At 29.0% G+C, this 20,179-nt stretch overlaps 1 protein-coding gene and 1 non-coding gene across 4 annotated transcripts in view; one reads left to right on the top strand and one right to left on the bottom strand.

Moving 5' to 3' along the window:
- The window catches only part of LOC127281624 (sestrin homolog), a 322,721-nt gene that overhangs the window by 254,557 nt on the left and 47,985 nt on the right, over nt 1–20,179 (top strand). Inside the window, exon 1 of one of the 3 annotated variants that reach the window (XM_051305425.1) lies at nt 16,879–16,896. The exons of the other annotated variants lie outside the window; for them this stretch is intronic. The gene's annotated coding sequence lies outside the window, so the exon portion shown is untranslated. Of the gene's footprint in view, nt 1–16,878; nt 16,897–20,179 lie in introns of those variants that run through there. 3 annotated transcript variants of the gene reach the window in all.
- Nucleotides 10,631–10,703, bottom strand: Trnaa-agc (transfer RNA alanine (anticodon AGC)). Its single transcript has one exon. It is a non-coding gene; the product is annotated as a tRNA-Ala (tRNA).

The raw sequence follows: 20,179 nt of genomic DNA, 5'->3' as shown, positions 1-20,179 counted from the left end.
ACTTAACAACTGACGGGGGTCAATGTTCTGCTTTCACACTTTTAATAAATATATATACTCTTAAAAATTGATCTTTGCACTGCACAATAAAATTAACCGTATACTAAGAAATTTAGTATAAAACATTTTTTTTTTTTTGCTGTGATAATATAATAATTATTTAAATAAAATGCAATTTATTATTTTTCTAAAATTGTTAATAAAATACAAATTTATTAATTTTTCTAAAATTATTAATAAAATACAATTTATTTAGGTATTATTCTTCTGAAATTTTATTAATAAAAATTTTTTAGAACTAAAAATTTGTTTCTAACAAAAATTTACACCTAAAATATTAGTCAATTAATTAATTATTATTAATTATTAGGGTTTTATTATTATTATTATTATTATTATTAGTTTATTAAAAACAATAAAAATAATTAACATGTGAGATTAAAAAGCATTAAAAATAACTTATTACAATCTTATTTTTCTCACATTACTGTTCAATTAATCCACGTATTATTACATCGTGCAGATATACAAAGTAGATAAAAGAAAAATTGAAAGATAATATTTAATAAGAGACTGATTTTCTCGTTCAATTCTTGTGTTATCAGAATAAATGAAAAGAGGTGTAAAAATAACGACTTTTTATAATAAAGTACGATTTAATTTTTATTTTTTTTTTTCATTATTATTATTATTTTTTTTTTTTTTGTAACGAAAAGACATCGAGGGTGTGTATGTTTTTCTCTCTCTCACTCTCTCTCTTTTGAGATAGCGCCGTCGCTAACTGCCTTATCAGAAATTCAATGTTTACATGTAGTTGTAAATATTAGTAACATTGCTAGTCGCTTAGTCAATATTGGAAATAGTAAAAAGAAAAAAGAAGAAGGAAAGAAAGAAAGAAAAATAATGCAGAATTCATATACTCATGAAACAATAGACATATCCATCCAAATTAAAGAAACACAGGCAATTTGCAACTGATTATATGCATTTGTTGATGGACTGTTACATCTATTTGTAGAAGCTGACGAAAGACATTTGTTCATTGCATCAGTCGTACGATAAAATGACCTTATTTTTGCCATAGTGATCTGCAAAGTATAGTCTAGTCGCATCCAAAGCTGGCCTAAATCCTTTGTCTTTAAAGCACACTAAATCCATAAAGAATCAATTTTCTTTCTTTCTTTTTTTTTTTTTTTTGTTTATTTATGCAAAAGCAGTGCAACATTTTTATCCAAAGATTATCTATAAATATTATATTGATGTGGGGATTTGATGCTGATTGGTGTGTGACGGAATGCAATATTTATAATTTTTTTTTTTCATTTCTTTGCAAAACCAATCACTTTTGACAATAGTAATTTAAAAAAAAAATTTTTTAATTTTTTTTCATTTTAATCTCATTACTTAGCATTAAAAAAAAATAGTCAACAAGTATTTGAGCTTAAATTTATTTTTTACGTCCTGTGTGAGGAATTATGGATTTTAGCTTTCCTATTAGAACTGTGAGCGATTCAATTTTGAATTCAAATTTTAGGATATGTAGTTTAAAATCAAATATTTATTTTTTTTATTAGTAAATATTTTAAACTTATAACTACAGAAGTATTTTTCTTTCACCGTATCTGATAAACATATTATTTAAAAAATTCATCGCATAATTTAAGGCCAGGTCCAAGTGAGTCAGCGCCATCTACATTGATACTAAAATTTTGGAAAATTTTCAACAGCCTTTTCTTGAAAACAAGATGGTAAAATGCTTTTTCCTTTATGGATAATTGATTATTGGCAAGATATATACCAGCTAAAACTTTTTTTGAGTTAAAATAATGAAAAAAATTTCATGTCGATAAATTAAATATGAGCACTTTTTTCACAAAAACTGTAACAGTACTTTCTCAGAAATTACAATCAAATATGCAATTTCCATTTAGTAAATTAATAAACGCTAAAAAATACACCACCTAAGATTTACCAATCACGAAAATAATAAAAAAAATTTTTATTAAATATTTAAAATATTGATACTGCTTTACTGATTGTGACAGCCCTTTGGTAAATTATGTATTTCAGGTGGTTAGCAACAGCGCCAATATCCTCCTTTCGGCAAAACGGCGAAACGTCTGGTGACATATATAACCTGCCAAACGGCTGTCATAATGAGGTAAAATATGTTATATTAAAAAACTTTTTTTTTTGTTATTTTCGTGATTGGTAAATCTTAGGTCGTGTATTTTTTAGTGTTTATTAATTTTCCAAATGGAAATTGCATTTTTGATTGCAATTTCTGAGAAAGTACTGTTACAGTTTTTGTGAAAAAAAGTGCTCATATTTAATTTATTGACATGAAATTTTTTTTATTATTTTAACTCAAAAAAAGTTTTAGCTGGTGTATATCTTGCCAATAATCAATTATCCATAATGGAAAAAGCATTTTACCTTCTTGTTTTCAAGAAAAGGCTGTTGAAAATTTTCCAAAATTTTAGTTTCAATATAGATGGCGCTGCCTCATTTGGACCTGGCCTTAACAAAACTTTGATGAAAACATAACCTCTAAATTTACCCATTTAAAATACATACCTTTGCTTTAAATAAACCTTTAGCCAATTTATCACTTTTAAGCTACAATTAATGTTAATATTATTATTATTATTATTATTATTATGAAAAAATAATTAATTACATAACTTAAATTAAACTACAATTAGATTAAATATTGAATAATAAGCATATAATATCATGTATTACCGTGTAATAACGAGTAATGACGCGTAGTAATGTGTAATAACGAGTAATATTGCCTAATAATGTGTAATAATTATAATTTTTTATTTAAATCACAACAAAAAATGTTAAAATAACTAAAAATTTAAAGACTTATTCAAAAAAGGGTGAAAGTTGATGCTATGATTTCGCTTCAGATGGCGCTGACGAATACATTAATTTATTTGCCATTGTTATTACACTCAGAAAAAAGATATGTTTGAACCAAATGTACCATTTTTTTATATTTACCCAATTTTTTGGTTAGTTCAAACAAAATTTGTTTAATTCAAATAAATATTTATTTGTTCTAAATAACTGTTTGGTTTATTTTAATAAATTTTTTGAACAAAGAAAAAATTTGATTAAGCTAAACAAAACGTTTGGTTTTATGCAACCAAATGTTTGGTTAACTGGTATATCAATGCATTTATTTTGTTGATTTAACCAAAATTTGGTTGCTTCAAACGAATTTTTTTCTGAGTGTATATACAGTTTTCAGCATTTCTCAGTTTTCTATGTGATACAAATTTATTTTGTTAAAAATAATTGTAATTAATAAAAAAAATTAATTAATAAAAAACTGACATAAACTCATTCGATTTAATTCTATTACATTTATATTATTAATAGCTATATATTGTTCCTATGCAACAAGATTTATGGCTCAAAATTTCTGAAATGAGCCACTAATTTTTCCATGGCGAGATTTTTATATGTCATATCAATAATTTTATAGTATTTTCAAATCAAAATAAGATCCTAAAGTTTGGAAAAATATTAATTTTTTCAAGAGTTATTGTTTAAACAATTTTTAAGCATCTAATTATTAAAAAAAAAGCTTTTTTACGCTTCTAGTTGATGAATCTTGCAAAAATTTGGTATATATTATTCAACATCAAATCTGGAGAAAAATTTTAAATTTTCCTCTCAATATAAAGTTTACATCAAAATTGAACTTTTAAAAAATAAATAAATGCATTATTTTAAAATTCAATTGTTGACAGAATCTATACGAGTTGAATCTTTTCCGCACATAAAAAATCATCATCTCCGCAGTCCGTTTTTTTTTTTCGTTTACACTACTGCTTCCTGTGTTTGTCTCCCATAACAAATTTATGCGCTCCGATTGTAGATTGTTGCAGCCGATGCAAGCGGAAGAAGGTAGCAAAATATGTTCCCTTCTCATCAAGTCAAGAGATCTTCGTTGGGGTGAAAAAGGAAGGAAGAAAGAAAGAAAGAATGAAATAGTTAGGTTCAGCTGCTAAGAAAAAGAAATGAGATAAATGATACGAAGCTAGAAAGAATGTAAAGGACACATAGCGAAATATACAAAGCTTTAAAGTCGAAAGTGACTATACTCGCACATGGAGGAAAAAAAAATATATATCCATCAAAAAAAAAAAAAAAAGAGGGTGCAAAAGTAATGCTTTCCAGATGTCAGCAGTGTAATAAAACGCCAATACGTGCATTCGAAATTACTTTCAAGACGTAAATAACATGGTACGTTTTTATATTTATACGCGAACTATAAAGGTGATCCTCTTATATATACGTAACAACCTATTGGTTACTATACGTTAAAGGATCACCTTTACTTCAATATATATATACACGACGTTTTTTTTATTGCTTTAATAAAGCGAAATATCCGATATACATCGATTCGATTAGACACCTTGTCTCAAGGTGCAAGTTTTAAAAAAAAGTGTTTGGGAAAAGAAAAGCCATGTTGTAAATTCTTATTGAAACCCATCAACATTAAATTCATCGAAATTTCACTGGTAATTCATTGAAATTCGTCGCAATTCTGTTATATATATTTATACTTTTTATAGTATATCCGTATGTGTACTTCTATTTTTGGAACATCTGACATAAATTTTTGATAATGTAAAAACGAAACTGTCCTTTAGCTATATAAAGAATTTATCATAAAATGGCAGTGACGGTTACAAAAGTGACAATATATGGGTGATTCTTCAGAAATTGGTCATCTTTGAGAGAAGAAATTTTTTTTTTTTTTTTTAAGGCAGACAAAAATTTTTAGATAACGAATTTTTATTTGCTAGAATTCTTAAAGCGCCGCAAATTTTGATTTGTCCAAAATTGTAAATGACAGCGAACAAACAATCGACAGAAAGATTTCGGCGCGATTTTAAAAAACCGCACCAGTAATGATTTTCTTGATTAACTTTTGATTGGTGGAATTTAAAAATTGCGCAGAACTTTTTCTATCGATTGTTTAATCGGCCATTTATGAAAATTTTGAACAAATAAAAATTCAGTGTTTTAAGAATTCTGTACAATAAAAATTCAATACATATATAAGAATTCTGTTAAGTAAAAATTTGTTTAAAATTGAAAATTTTAACTAATGATTTTATAAGAGGAATTTTTAAGTGAAGAATATTTTTTTCGCAGCATAGTAATAAAATTTATATTAACGAATTTTGAAACTGGTATTCATTTATATTGGTGCATACTGCAACTAAAAATAAATTTGCCACATATTTAAATCTTCAGTTGTATATATAAAGAATGCGGGGGAAACAAAGAAACTTTTTCCCAAATAGTATTCGTCAGAGAATTTTTTCTTTTCTTTTTTTTTTTGAAGAGTGTGGAGACTTGAGATGTTTTTTTCGCGTATGCGCACGATGGAAAAGCGTCGAAAGTCGAACAATAAAGACTGATCATCACCCTTCGGGAACAAAGGGCCATATCTAGGGCTCTAGGTTGGATACATATAATAACAGTCGCGTTTTTATACCAAAGCAAGACCTTTCCACCCTTGAAAAAGATAAAGAACGTTTATAGCCACAAGGGTGTTTCACGCGCGCTCAATGAATCATTATAACCAAAACGAATTATGTTCGCAAATGGGTTGGAATAAGATGTGAAACATAATAAAGAAAAAATAACAAAGAAATGAAGAGCACGCTAATATAATTATATACATATTTTTTCCATTCGTATAATATACTAACACTAATTTAAAAAAAAAGTTAAATTAATTAATTAATTACTATTCGTTAATAAAATTTCTTTTTAGAAGTTAATTTACATCGAGAGGGAATTTAGTAGTCGAAAAACTACAAATGGAATCCCTATTACGCTTATTACATTTATTACACTATTATTACACTTATTACAAGTATATTGCCGTTTATTACAGGGGTAATACAAGGTATTACGCCTTATTACACAAATACTACTCATTATTACGCATTATTACAGAAACACAGTTGATCATATTACACGTGTATTATATACGTATAAAAATGTGTACCAAGATTATAGTAATTGTTATTACGATATTATTATTTATTAATAATTATTTTAATCACTTTACACACCGTTTGAAAAAGAGCTTTTTTACACACACTTTTCGGTGTGCAAAATTTAACTTTAGAGGTTAGTGTTGCAAAAAAATATTTATTTTTATAAAATTTTTTATTATTGTATCAAATTTAAGGTAATAAGGTAAGATTTAAGGAATTTCAAATTGATCTTTCGTATAGAACTAAACATCACTGTAAAAACTGGTCGTCTTAAAAGTGAAAAAAACGTCTTGTTTTAAGACGTTTTTCGCGTCTAAGACACCAAATGTGTCTTAAAACAAGACGTTTTTTGCACTTTTAAGACGGCTAGTTTTTGCAGTGATGTTTACATAAATATTTATGTTGCAAACAACAATATATAGCTATTAATAATATATAAATGTAATAGAATTAAATCGAATGAGTTTACGTCAGTTAATAATTAATTAATTTTGATTATTAAGTACAATTATCTTTAACAAAACAAATTTGTATTACACAGAAAACTGAGAACTGCTGAAAACTGTATGTGGCGAATAAATTCAAACATTCGACAGCGCCATTCGAAGCTAAATCATAGCTTCAACTCCCGCCTTTTTTTTTTTTTTTAATAAGTCTTTAAATTTTTAGCTATGTTAACATTTTTTGTTGTGATTTAAATAAATACTGGATATTACGATTATTACGCACAGTTACTACAGAAATAGTGTACACTGCCGTACGATGTAAAAACTTAGTTAAGTCATATTTTTGGCAAAAATGAGTTTTTGGTATCAATGGATTCGTAAGAAAAAACTGCATCTGATTACGTTATTAAAAATTTTTTATTTTAATTATTTATTGTAAAAAATAGTTATTAAAAATCTACAAAAACCCAGAAAATGAAAGAATACTTGATAAAAACTCAGTTAACTCGAGTTGAGTAGTCCAAAAATCGTAGGAAGCGTTGAGATCGAGCATAAGATACGAAATAATAATTTAGTTAACTCGACTTGAGTGTTTTCTCTTTCGAAAAGTGGCATTTCGATGGGAGCAAGCGTAAGTCAACTTCGTTAAAGTTCGGATTTTCGTCGGGTGAATTCGGAATCCCATGAATTTAGCTTGAGTTAACTAAGTTCTTACTTCTGAACGAAGGCTCGCGCTCGCCTATACCTTTTTGAAAAGCACTACGTAACTCGAGTTAACCAAGTTTTGCTTTTAAAAAATAAAACGTAAGTCAATTATTTAATATAATTTATTTAAATAATTAACTTTTCACTTCAGAATTAAAAAGAATTCTATCAAATTACCTAGGAAGTGAAGTTAGATTAAAGAATTATTTATATTACATTAGGTTTTTAAATACAAACAGTTTTTCGTCATTTTCTCCGTTCGAACAAAATATGATTTAACTAAGTTTTTATTTCGCACGGCAGTACAGGTGGACTACCTGAGTAAATTCCTCCTCGATTAAACTGAATTTTTAATAAATACCATTGTGGAAAAATAATGTCCCGCACTGATGCTAAGTTTCTATTATATATTTTGAAATGAATGAAATAGTATATTATGTGGCAAGCACGTAAAGTAGTACTTTTTAGGTGAGGATGTAATTTTCAGTACGAGCTGTCGTTAGTGCGACGTAGGTGAGACGAAGGCGAGCTGTAGGTGAGATGAAGACGAGCCGAAGGCGAGTCGAGTCGAGCCGAAAGCGAGCCGAGTCGAACCGAAGTCGCACAGACAGCGAGTATTGAAATCATCCGAACCTAAAAATTACTACGTGCGAGCCACATACGCTATTTTTTTCGCCATTGTTATGAAAAAGTGAAACAATTTTAAAGAAAAAAAATAATAAAAATTGATAAATAAAATAAAAGCAAAAAAAAAAATTATGCAAAAATTAACAACTGCCTAAAAAAGACTTTATAGGGCAGTTTACTGCCTAAAAAAGACTTTATACGGCAGTTTGCTGCCTAAAAAAGTCTTTTTTAGGCAGTTGGCCCAAACTGCCTTAAAAAGTGCTACTTTATCTGCCCAAAACAGGCACAAAAAAGACACTTTTTCATGTCAATGGCGAAAAAAATATAATAATTTATTTTTAAAAACCACAAAAGATCCATTTTTTTTCGTGCACGAAGAAAAATGGAAGAACGATTAAAGTAACATTTACTACTGTTAAAAGTAAAACCGGAATTGACTGCTGTTTCTAACAATTTTTAATCCAAAAATAGTAAAATTTACTATTTCCTCAGTAATTTGTACCATTTCAGGAGAAAATTGTACTATTTTTGGAATAAAAATTGACAGAAATACTCAGAATCTGCGGTCAGTTCCGGTTTAATTTCTAAAGTAGTAAAAGTTACTTTATTTAAATTTTATCATGCTTATTACACTTATTACTCTATTATTACACTTATACCAAGTATTACCGTTTATTACAGGGATATTACTGTATTTTTAGCCCAAATAGCACGGCTTCTTGCTGTGAGGTTACTGTAAGGATATCTGTGGGGTTTGTAAGGTTACCGTGTAAGCCTGCAGTAAACTTGAGGTAATCTTAAAACTTCCGCCTTACAGTAAGCTTACACAGTAAAGCTAAGGTAAGCTTACACAGAAAGGTCGTGGTAAGTTTACGTGGTAAGGTTGTGGTAAGCTTACACGGTAAAGTTGCTGTAAGCTTATCTTTTAAGATTACTGTAAGGTTGATGTAAGGTTGCTGTAAGGTTCATGTAAGGTTGCTGTAAGGTTACTGTAAACATAGAATGTTGTTAATAAATAAAATTTATTAATATTTATGCGCAGTGGTTTTCTATGGCACATACGGCTGCGCAGTAACTTTTATTTGACAAACCCTATTGGGGTTCATAAAGTACTTTACCAAATATATAATTTTTTATGCAAAAAAATTTATAATATAATATATATTATAATATAATTATTTTTAATATATTTTCATATTACTTTATATTAACAGTAACCTTACAGTATTTTCATATTACTTTATATTAACAGTAACCTTACAGCAACCTTACATTAACCTTACGGGAAGCTTACAACAACCTTACCGTGTAAGTTTACCACAACCTTACTATGTAAACTTACCACGACCTTTCTATGTAAGTTTACTGTAAGGCGGAAATTTTAAGATTACCTCAACTTTACTGCAGGCTTACAACGTAACCTTACAAACCCTACAGATATCCTTATAGTAACCTCACAGCAAGAAGTTGTGCTATGTGGGAGATTGATGTAAATAAATAATTCACTTTTTTTTTGTTCAATTTTTATATTTAATTAAACTTGAAGAGTAAATTTCTTTTGAACTGCACTATTTGAAGAGCTGGCCCTTAAAAAGGGCCAGTTGTAAAGACCAATTGGTCTTTACAATAATAAAGTATAGTTATAAACTTATTTCGAAGAATATAAACAAAAGATCATTATAATATCGCTTAGTGGAAATTTCTCCTTTTTCTAACAATAAACAATTAATTGTTTATGAGCCGATCTTAAATAAAGTTACTTTATTCATTTTTCCCGTTTTCTTCGTGTGAATATTGTCATAATATTTTTTTTTTTTTTTGCTAAAAGGGATATTATATAAAAAATTTTTATAAATCGAAATTTTCTAACAAAATGTGAAATTTCTTATCACACATTTATAGTAGCTATCATCGTGAAGCGTCAACGTTAAGGGTCAGTGGGTGAGGAACAAACGCATTTCTCTTATCACAGCGAAATACTTTCACTATATATGCATATATATATGCGGACATCATCAATAGAGATGAACGACAGCAAGTTCTTGGTAATCGCTTGTGAATTTTATTCTTTAAAAAAATGTTTTCCTTGAGTAATGTGTATATATGTATTGATTATAGTATGACGAATAATTTACATACATTTTTTTTTAAAGAAATAATTGACAAACTTATTATTTTATTGTAATTTTGCCCTTTTATAAATATGGGGTAAAATTCCTGAAGTGATTCAAGTAAAAAAATTTTTTCTTCAAATCAGACTGAATTAATTAAAGTTTTTTGATTTAAAAATAAAAAAATATATGAATTTAAACTTAATTTGACTGCGTCTATTCTTCTCTTTTTCTCTTTTAAAAAAATAATTTTTATTTGCAATAAATACTATTTTCGGTCATCTGACACAACGCGTATTTTATTATATATATATCCCTTTGTGCCGCGATATAAAAGCAGCATTTATTTACACGAACAAGCCACGTGGATATATGATTAAACGCTTAAAGGTGTTTCAGCTGTGTCAGCTCAAATAGCATTTTCTCATGAGGATTGTCAAATGAAACGCGCGACAGATAAGACGATTTGTCGTGTTGATTTATTGTATAAATTGACTTGATGTATTGATCACATAGTGTATATACGCAAATATAGATATATATATATATATGAATTTTTGCCATTTTTCTCCCGACTGGCAAATTGATAAGAAGTACAAAAGAAGACATTGAAAAAAAATTGTATAAAAAGTTAATATTAAAAAAATTTGTTACAGAAAATATGTTACTTATAAAAATATTTAAAAAAAAAAATTTTTCTTGGAGGCGCCGGGTATCGATCCCGGTACCTCTCGCATGCTAAGCGAGCGCTCTACCATCTGAGCTACGCCCCCCGTGTAAGATTTTGTTCTTCTCACGAAAAATCACGTATCCTTTCACTATATATATATATATATGTTTGTCTATATACACTGTCTCTATATATAAATACACTCTCATGTTATATTCTCGTCTTTGGAGTATCAAGTCCTTTACATAATCAATTCTCCACATCAATTATTCAATCTGTTTATATTCGATTGAGCTGCTTTTTACTAGCAATGATTAATCATTATTGAGACTATAATGCCTTCAATAAAAATAGTTGCTCCTTTTAAGAGAATTTTTTCTTTTTAATTTAAATTTTTTTCTAAAAGAAAAATAAGTACAATAAATAATTTTTGTCTCGCGTTACTTGCGACTATAATAATAGAGAAAAATTTATGTAACGATTCTATTAATATAATTATTTCCCTATATAGTGCAGACAAGTTGGAATTTTTGGGAATGTTAATTAATTCCGGAATGAATTTTTTTTAACCCTTCATTTTGGGGTACAAATTAAAATACTTGGTACATTGAACTTGTACTGAAACCAAAAAATTTCTACGACTACTGAAAATTGCAACAAGAAAAATAGAATTATCTATATAGTAAGAATAAAAGCACACACAATTGAAAACAAAAAAAAACTGATGCAATTATTGAAAGTATGTATATTTACAAGAATGTAGTTAGAATGAAAATAAAATTTTTGCGGAAAAACATTAATGGTATACATATATCGTTAGGAATGAGCAGGCCTTCGAAAATGATAACGAGAGCTGGTTTCGACGAGTGTGTCTTCATATATACATATATAAAACTCAATCTTGAGTGAGTCATCAGCCGGGTCAGTGAACATGTATGTCAGACTGCACTTGCGATTGGCATAATCATAACGAAACATAATCGTCCTAAGACCGGCCTCTCTGCCTTTAATTTTCAATTCAGTGTAGAACTTTCTTTTCCGCTGTTTCACAGCCTCGCAACTTCACTATAAACACGAAACGATATATAGCCTGGTGTGTGCATCACTAATATACATATAAGCTATACTTTCACATTTTGTTCCGATTTGAAAAACAAATTTTTTTCTTCCTTTTTTAGGTCCGTTTGTCCGTCGTACACTCGTACGGTTTCCATAGCAACCGTTTTCATAGAAACCTTTACCATGGCAACCGTTTCCATAGAAACCGTTACCATAGAAAGCACTTCCATGACAACTGTTACCATAGCAACCGTTACCATAAAACCATTATTAAGACCGTTTTTTTCCTTAGCAACCGTTGTTAAGAAATTTAAAGTCTTCCTTCTCACAGAAAGTAAGATTTTCATTCGTAGACCTTTTTATTTATTTTTGTCACTTTTGTTGTTTGGAAGGTTAAAAACTACAAAGCTACGAAGTTAAAACAAATTTTGCACCGAAATCTTTTTTTTAATCTACGATTGAATATTTTAAGAACTATATTTACGAATGAAAATCTTGCTTTCTGTGAAAAGGTACCACGTGGAGTTGAAATGCAATGTAAAGTGAAAATCACTTGTTCTATCAATCAATGTGTGTTTTTGTCACTTATATAAAGTCTTTGTTCTGACCCCTCTTCACCGGTGCTGTGTATATATCAAGTGGAACATGATTCGACTTTCCCTTGTTTCCTGTATATATGTACATGAAAATCGCAAACTGCCATCATGCGTTACCGTTCGTGTTCCTGTATAGCACGTGCACATCCATTATCCTTCTTGACATCCGCAATTGTGTGTATATATATACTGGTGATTCATAAAGTGATCGACAAACTGAAGGAGCGTAAACTAGACGAAATTCTAAGATAGCCTATTTTTTTATTTTTTTCGAAAAAGCGTATTTTGAATAAGTGAGAATTAAAAATGTTGAGAAATGGGAATGAATTTGAAGTACTTGAACGCCATTTTAGGAATGGAGCCAACTTCTCTCTAAATGTATATAAATGAAATCAACGCAAAACAAACAACGCCAATTAGAAATAAGTTTTAGAAAAAAATGACTAGGTTAATGTCAATTTTTAATTTCAAAAATGTAAACAAAGTGTTAAGAACGTTAATAAATTATTTGGGAAATATAATTATAAAAATTATTCAATATTTCAAAATTGTCAAATTGTTCTTCTTAAAAGTACGTAATTTAATAAAACCAAATTAAAATTAAATTAAATTAAACTCGTCCTAAATTTGATCCTCAAATAAGTCCTAAAACTCGTCCTCAATTTTTTCCTCAAAGAAGTCCTCAAACTCGTCCTAAATGTGATCCTCAAATAGGTCCTCAATTTGTTCATCAAAGATGTCCTCAAACTCGTCCTAAATTTGATCCTCAAAGAAGTACTCAAACTCGTCATAAATGTGATCCTCAATTTGTTCCTCAAAGAAGTCCTCAAACTCGTCCTCAATTTGTTCCTCAAAGAAGTCCTCAAACTCGTCCTAAATGTGATCCTCAAATAAGTCCTCAATTTTTTCCTCAAAGAAGTCCTCAAACTCGCCCTCAATTTGTTCCTCAAAGAAGTCCTCAAACTCGTCCTAAATGTGATCCTCAAATAAGTCCTCAATTTGTTCCTCAAAGATGTCCTCAAACTCGTCCTATATTTGATCCTCAAAGAAGTACTCAAACTCGTCATAAATGTGATCCTCAATTTGTTCCTCAAAGAAGTCCTTAAACTCGTCCTAAATTTGATCCTCAAAGAAGTTCTCAAACTCGTCCTAAATTTGATCCTCAAAGAAGTCCTCAAACTCGTCGTAAATTTGATCCTCAAAGAAGTACTCAAACTCGTCATTAATGTGATCCTCAAATAAGTCCTTAAACTCGTCCTAAATGTGATCCTCAAATAAGTCCTCAATTTGTTCCTCAAAGATGTCCTCAAACTCGTCCTAAATTTGATCCTCAAAGAAGTCCTCAAACTCGTCGTAAATTTGATCCTCAAAGAAGTACTCAAACTCGTCATTAATGTGATCCTCAAATAAGTCCTTAAACTCGTCCTCAATTTGTTCCTCAAAGAAGTCCTCAAACTCGTCCTAAATGTGATCCTCAAATATGTCCTCAATTTTTTCCTCAAAGAAGTCCTCAAACTCCCCCTCAATTTGTTCCTCAAAGAAGTCCTCAAACTCGTCCTAAATGTGATCCTCAAATAAGTCCTCAATTTGTTCCTCAAAGATGTCCTCAAACTCGTCCTATATTTGATCCTCAAAGAAGTACTCAAACTCGTCATAAATGTGATCCTCAATTTGTTCCTCAAAGAAGTCCTCAAACTCGTCCTAAATTTGATCCTCAAAGAAGTTCTCAAACTCGTCCTAAATTTGATCCTCAAAGAAGTACTCAAACTCGTCGTAAATTTGATCCTCAAAGAAGTACTCAAACTCGTCATTAATGTGATCCTCAAATAAGTCCTTAAACTCGTCCTAAATGTGATCCTCAAATAAGTCCTCAATTTGTTCCTCAAAGATGTCCTCAAACTCGTCCTAAATTTGATCCTCAAAGAAGTACTCAAACTCGTCATAAATGTGATCCTCAATTTGTTCCTCAAAGAAGTCCTCAAACTCGTCCTAAATGTGATCCTCAAATAAGTCCTCAATTTGTTCCTCAAAGAAGTCCTCAAACTCGTCCTAAATTTGATCCTCAAAGAAGTCCTCAGACTCGTCCAAAATATGATTCTCAAACTCGTCTATATATATAATACACTGAGAAAAAAAATTTAGTGTTTGCAACAAAATTGTTTGATTAGGCCATTTTGGTTCTTGTAACCAAATTTTGGTTGTATGAAACAAAGTCGTAGAGGTATCTCAACCAAACATTTGGTTAGGCCAACAAAATAATTTGGTTAACACAACAAAATAGTTTGGTCTAAAAAACCAAATGATCGTTTGTTGTCCTAACCAAAATTTGGTTGCGACAACCAAATAATTTAATTCGCTCTCAGCTTATAGCTTAAGAGAACAGTTAGTTTAAATCTCTCACAAGGATAGTCAGTCCAGTGGTCAGAGCTCCCGATCTTCAGTTTTAAAACAGAGGTTCGATCCTAGGCGGAGATGAAATATTTCAATTAGATAAATATAAATTCAATGTTAAATTGATAATATATAAATAATGAAATAAATAAAAAAGATTAAAAGTAAAGAAATAAGGTAGAATAAAAATTTTAATTTTACAAAAAAAACTGTTTGTTTGATCAACCAAACATTTGTGTTGACCTAACAAAAGAAATTTGGTTGAGCTAACCAAACATTTTTATTATGCCAACAAAAAACACTCAACCAAATTGTTTGGTAGACTCAAACAAATAGTTTGGTTGCTTAAATGCCAACAAAAAATTTTTTTTTGGCCCAACCAAATTTTGGTTGCTCGGAATAAACATTTTTCTCAGTGCAACTTTGCAGTAACCTTATACTGAAATCTTTCGGTAAGCTTACTATGCAAGCTCGGGTGAGGTAGGACATTTGAAGCTTGCGGCAAGTTTGCCGTGCAAGGTTGTCAATATGGCGCGGCACGCTTGCCGCAAGGTTGCTGAAAGCTTACGTGCTATCTGGGAAGTTTTACATTACTAGTCTTCTGTTCGCATTTTTATGGTTAGTTTTGACATTTATATTTTTTGTTTGAAAAGTTAAAAATTTCAACAAAAATCTTTACCAAAATGTATTTGTATGCGAATAAAGAAAATTGACACCATTATATAAATTAAAAAAAAAAAAGGAGAGTCTCATTGAAAATTCATTGAAGAATGTCAGCAGTCGCATTCGCGCACTTATACTGACTACATAATTATTTTTATAATTAGGACGCGATAAAATAGTATCTATAATTTTGATAATTAATTTTTTATTTTTATTTTATACAGGATCAGTAATATTATCAAATAAATATTTATTTGTATCAAATAATTTTTATATGAATCAAATAAATTGTATTTAAACTAATAATTTCTATATTTGAAATAAATAAAATTTAATTGACTCAAATAAAAATTATTTTGTTCAAGGAAATACTTATTTGATATTAGTCAAGTAATCGTTTATTTAAAACAAAACAAATAAATTTTTTTTTTCACTGTAATTATCAATTTCCCAACTCTAGAAAATTCTTATATAGGATTCAATATATAGATATAAAATTACGATATAGAAAACGTTTTGATAGTTAATGTACATTGACAGCGAAACTTTTAGAGAAAATTATAAATGTTAAACACAAGTGTTTTTTCAACTGTTCATTATTATCTTTAATAAAAAAAAAAAAGTATATAGGTACTCTATTATTAGAATTTTTGCAGACTGTCACATTTAAAAATATTAAATTGTTTATACAAGAAGTAAATTAAATACAATTCAAACAATTTGTCTAAATATTTAATTTCAGATATGATGCAAGTTGGAAAAAAAGTTCGACATACTTGCTCTGCTATTTATCTATTTGTATAATATATGTAAATAATGTTCCAAAATGAATTAACTATAGTTTGAATTAAAAAAAAGCTAATGAAAAAAAATTAATTTTCATCTTTTATTAATTTATTTTTTAAAAAAATTACTTTTTTTCAATAAAAATAACAAAAATATATATATTTAGTCGAATTTAAAGGGTCATATAGAATCACCCTCTTATATAAACGAAATAAATATTTTTAGTTTGTCGAAACAATTTTGGAATTATTACCTATACCATTATACCTGAAACCCTTGGCTTTGTCTTTGCATTCAAATAACAAAGGATACTCTCAAAGCGAAGGTAATAACAATATCAAATGGAAAATCCCAATCAAAATGAAATCAGTTACAATTTGAGTATTGACCTGTTAAGACGTGCTTTATTTGATATTTTCACAATTTTAAGTAAATATTATCGGGAGTGCTTGAATTTTTTTAATTCATTAACAAATAAATTTTAGAATATTAAACTTTTTTTGTTTTGTTATTTTAGTGAAAAAAAAATTTATTCCGGAAGTGTTAGAAAATTTATAATTCACTGAAATCTTTATAGAAAAAGTATATTTTGTTTTTTAATCATTTAAATCATGGTTTCGGGAGTGTTCGAAATTTTTTAAAATCGCAATCGCTTAAATCTTTTTAGAAAAAGTATTTTTTTTTTATTTATTTTAAAACATTGTTTTTAGGAGTGCTCGAATTTTTTTTTTAAATCGCGTGTGTGTCACCAACAGATCTTATCGTCAAAAATAAATGATGATACATCGGTTGCAGGCTAAGGTTAGAAATTAATTTTTTTTTTTATATAAATTATAATTATATGTAATATTTTTTTTTTACACCGACAAAAAATATTCACTATAATTGGCACCTATTTTAGAATATTTTTATACTTGAATTCAGTATGTAATATTCTTAAAATAACTATATTCCATACTTAAAAGTATAAAATATTGTAAAATAAGTGCTCAGCATTTTAAGTATAGGTCAAAGTCCAAGTAAGTTTAAAAATTGGGTTCAATAAATAAGTTTTAACGTAGAGTCAAAAAGATTTAATGGAGAGTCAGATTTCGTTCTACGTAGATGAGTTAAAGTAGGTGCAAAAAAAGGTTTAAGGTTGGGCCTAAGTAGAGTTAATCTAGAATTAAAATAGGTTCAAGGTAGGGTAAAAGAAGTTTTAATGTAGAGTCAAAAAAAGGTTTAATGTAGGGTCAAAGTAGGATCATGTAGGGTTAAAACTTATTATGTTTAGTGTGAAAATAGTTTTATTAAAGAGTCAAAGGAGTTTAAATGTAGCGTCAAACCAGGTTTAAGGTTGGGTTTGAAAAACTTTAATGTAGAGTCGAAGTAGGTTCAGTATAGAGTCAAATTAGGTTTAATATAGGATAAAAATAAGTTAAAAGTAGGTTCAAAATTAGTTCTAAATATAGGTTTAATGCAGGATCACATTAGGTTCAATGTAGGATTAAATTAAGTTCTCAGTGTGTTCAAGTTAGGGTGAATTAAGGGTTAAAATAGGCTCAGTGTAGGATTAAAGTAGGTTTAGGTAGTGTTAACATTTGTTCTGAGTAATGTCAAAGTAGTTTGAATGTAGATTTAAACAAGGGTTAAAGTAGGATTAAAGCAGGTTTAAGGTTGTGTCTAAAATACTTTAATTTATAGTCAAAGTAGGTTCAATGTAAGGTTAAGTAGGTTCTAAGTAGGTTCAACGTAGTGCCAATTAAGAACTGAAATAGATGCAGTGTAGGATTAAAGTAGGTTTAGGTAGGGTTAAACTAATTTTATGTAGGGATAAAATTTGTTCCGTGTAATGTCAAATTAGTTTGAAGGTAGATTTAAACAAGGTTTAATGTAGGAGTAAAGCAGGTTTAACATTTAGGTAGGGTTAAAGTAGGTTTAGGTAGAGTTAATATCATGAAGTAGTATAAGGAGACCTCACGCGGCTTAAAAGCCAGCCTATATTTGGGGGAACAGAGTTGTGCGATTTCTGACAACGTTCAGAGGTTGCGCCTCTGCGGTTGAAATTTAGTACTGAAATATCGTCTGCTTACTCCTGACATATTAACCTGTATTAAACGGATGTAAACATAATTTGAGTATTATTTCAAATCCTAGCTGTATATAAGTGCGGTTTATAAAATATATTAATTCTGAAAGATTGTTTATTTGTTTACATTCTTATATATCAAACAATGAATTAATTTATACTCCAATGAAAATATTTTGAGTCAAAAATTATGACAACATACCGTACATGGTGAAAAAAAACTTTTATGCACTTGGGATTTTCTATATTCACCATTGCCCGAACCACAATTTTTTATTATGCAAGTTGTAGGCATTTGCACTGTTTTCTTTTATTTCTTTTTGTCACAACACTTTTCACTTGAATCTCAAACCACCTGTAGTACACAATAAGCATAATACCGCCAAAACTGTTTCTGTAATTTACATTTTCTCCGCAAAAGCGCTGCCTCTGAACGTTGTCAGAACTAGCACAAACTCTATTCCCCCAAATGTAGGCTGACTTTTGCCTCTACTACCATTGCCGTGAGGTCTCCTTATACTACTTCATGGTTAATATGTATTCCGTGTAATGTCAAAAGTACTTTTAAATACAGTTTAAAAAAAGGTTTAATGTAGAGTCAAAATAGGTTATGTTAGGTTTTATAAAATTGAATGCAATGTCAAAGTAGGTTTAATATAGAGTCAATGAAGGGTTAAAGTAATTTCTAAGTATTTTGAAGGTTATGTTTTACTTGGTTCAATGTAGGTTCAACAATATAGGGTCAAAATAGTTGTAATGTAGATTTAAACAAGGTTTAATATATGTTCAAAGCAGATGGTTGGCTTTAATAAACTTTAATCTAAAGTTTAAGTACATGTTTTATAAATAATCAAAGTAGGTTCAATGAAGGGTTAAATTAAGTTCTAATTGGGTTTTAACTAGGGTAAATAGGCTCAGTGTAGGATTAAATTAGATTTATGCAGGGTTAATATTTGTTCCGTGTAATATCAAAGTAGTTTGAATGTAGATTTAAACAAGGGTTAAAGTAGGATTAAAGCAGGTTTAAGGTTGTGTATAAAATACTTTAATTTAAGTTCAAAGTATGTTCAATGTAAGGTTATGTAAGATCTAAGTAGGTTCAAAGTAGTGCCAATTAAGAACTGAAATAGATGCAAGGTGGGGTCAAAATAGGTCCAATGTAGGGTCAAAGTAGTTTCAATGTAGATTTAAAAAAGGTTTAATGTGGGTTCAAAGCATGTTTAAGGTTAAATTTTATAAAATTGAACGCAATTTTAAAGTAGGTTTAATATAGAGTCAATGAAGGCTTAAAGTAATAATCTAAGTATTTTGAAGGTTAGGTTTTCCTTGGTTCAATAATAGAGGGTCAAAATAGTTGTAATGTAGATTTAAACAAGGTTTAATATATGTTCAAAGCAGGTTTATGGTTGGCTTTTATAAACTTTAATGTAAAGTTTAAGTACATGTTTTATAAATAATCAAAGTAGGTTCAATGAAGGGTTAAATTAAGTTCTAAGTGGGTTTTAACTAGGTTAAATAGGCTCAGTGTAGGATTAAATTAGATTTATGCAGGGTTAAAATTTGTTCCGTGTAATATCAAAGTAGTTTGAATGTAGATTTAAACAAGGGTTAAAGTAGGATTAAAGCAGGTTTAAGGTTGTGTATAAAATACTTTAATTTAAGTTCAAAGTATGTTCAATGTAAGGTTATGTAAGATCTAAGTAGGTTCAAGGTAGTGCTAATTAAGAACTGAAATAGATGCAAGGTGGGGTCAAAATAGGTCCAATGTAGGGTCAAAGTAGTTTCAATGTAGATTTAAAAAAGGTTTAATGTGGGTTCAAAGCAGGTCTAAGGTTAGGTTTTATAAAATTGAATGCAATGTTTAAGTAGGTTTAATATAGAGTCAAAGTAGGGTTAAAGTCATTTCTAAGTATTTCGAAAGTTGGGTCTTACTTGGTTCAATGTATGTTCAAGGTAGGGTCAAATTAGGTTCAATATAGGGTGAAAGTTTGTTCATATTGTAAAAGTACGTTTTAA

This window comes from Leptopilina boulardi, unplaced genomic scaffold, assembly GCF_019393585.1.
Source record: "Leptopilina boulardi isolate dan_hultmark-lab unplaced genomic scaffold, ZJU_Lbou_2.1 LbouV2_273, whole genome shotgun sequence".
Classification (NCBI taxonomy): domain Eukaryota; kingdom Metazoa; phylum Arthropoda; class Insecta; order Hymenoptera; family Figitidae; genus Leptopilina; species Leptopilina boulardi.
The sequence above is the reverse complement of the archived record's forward strand: the minus strand, read 5'-3'. Positions and strand labels throughout refer to the sequence as shown.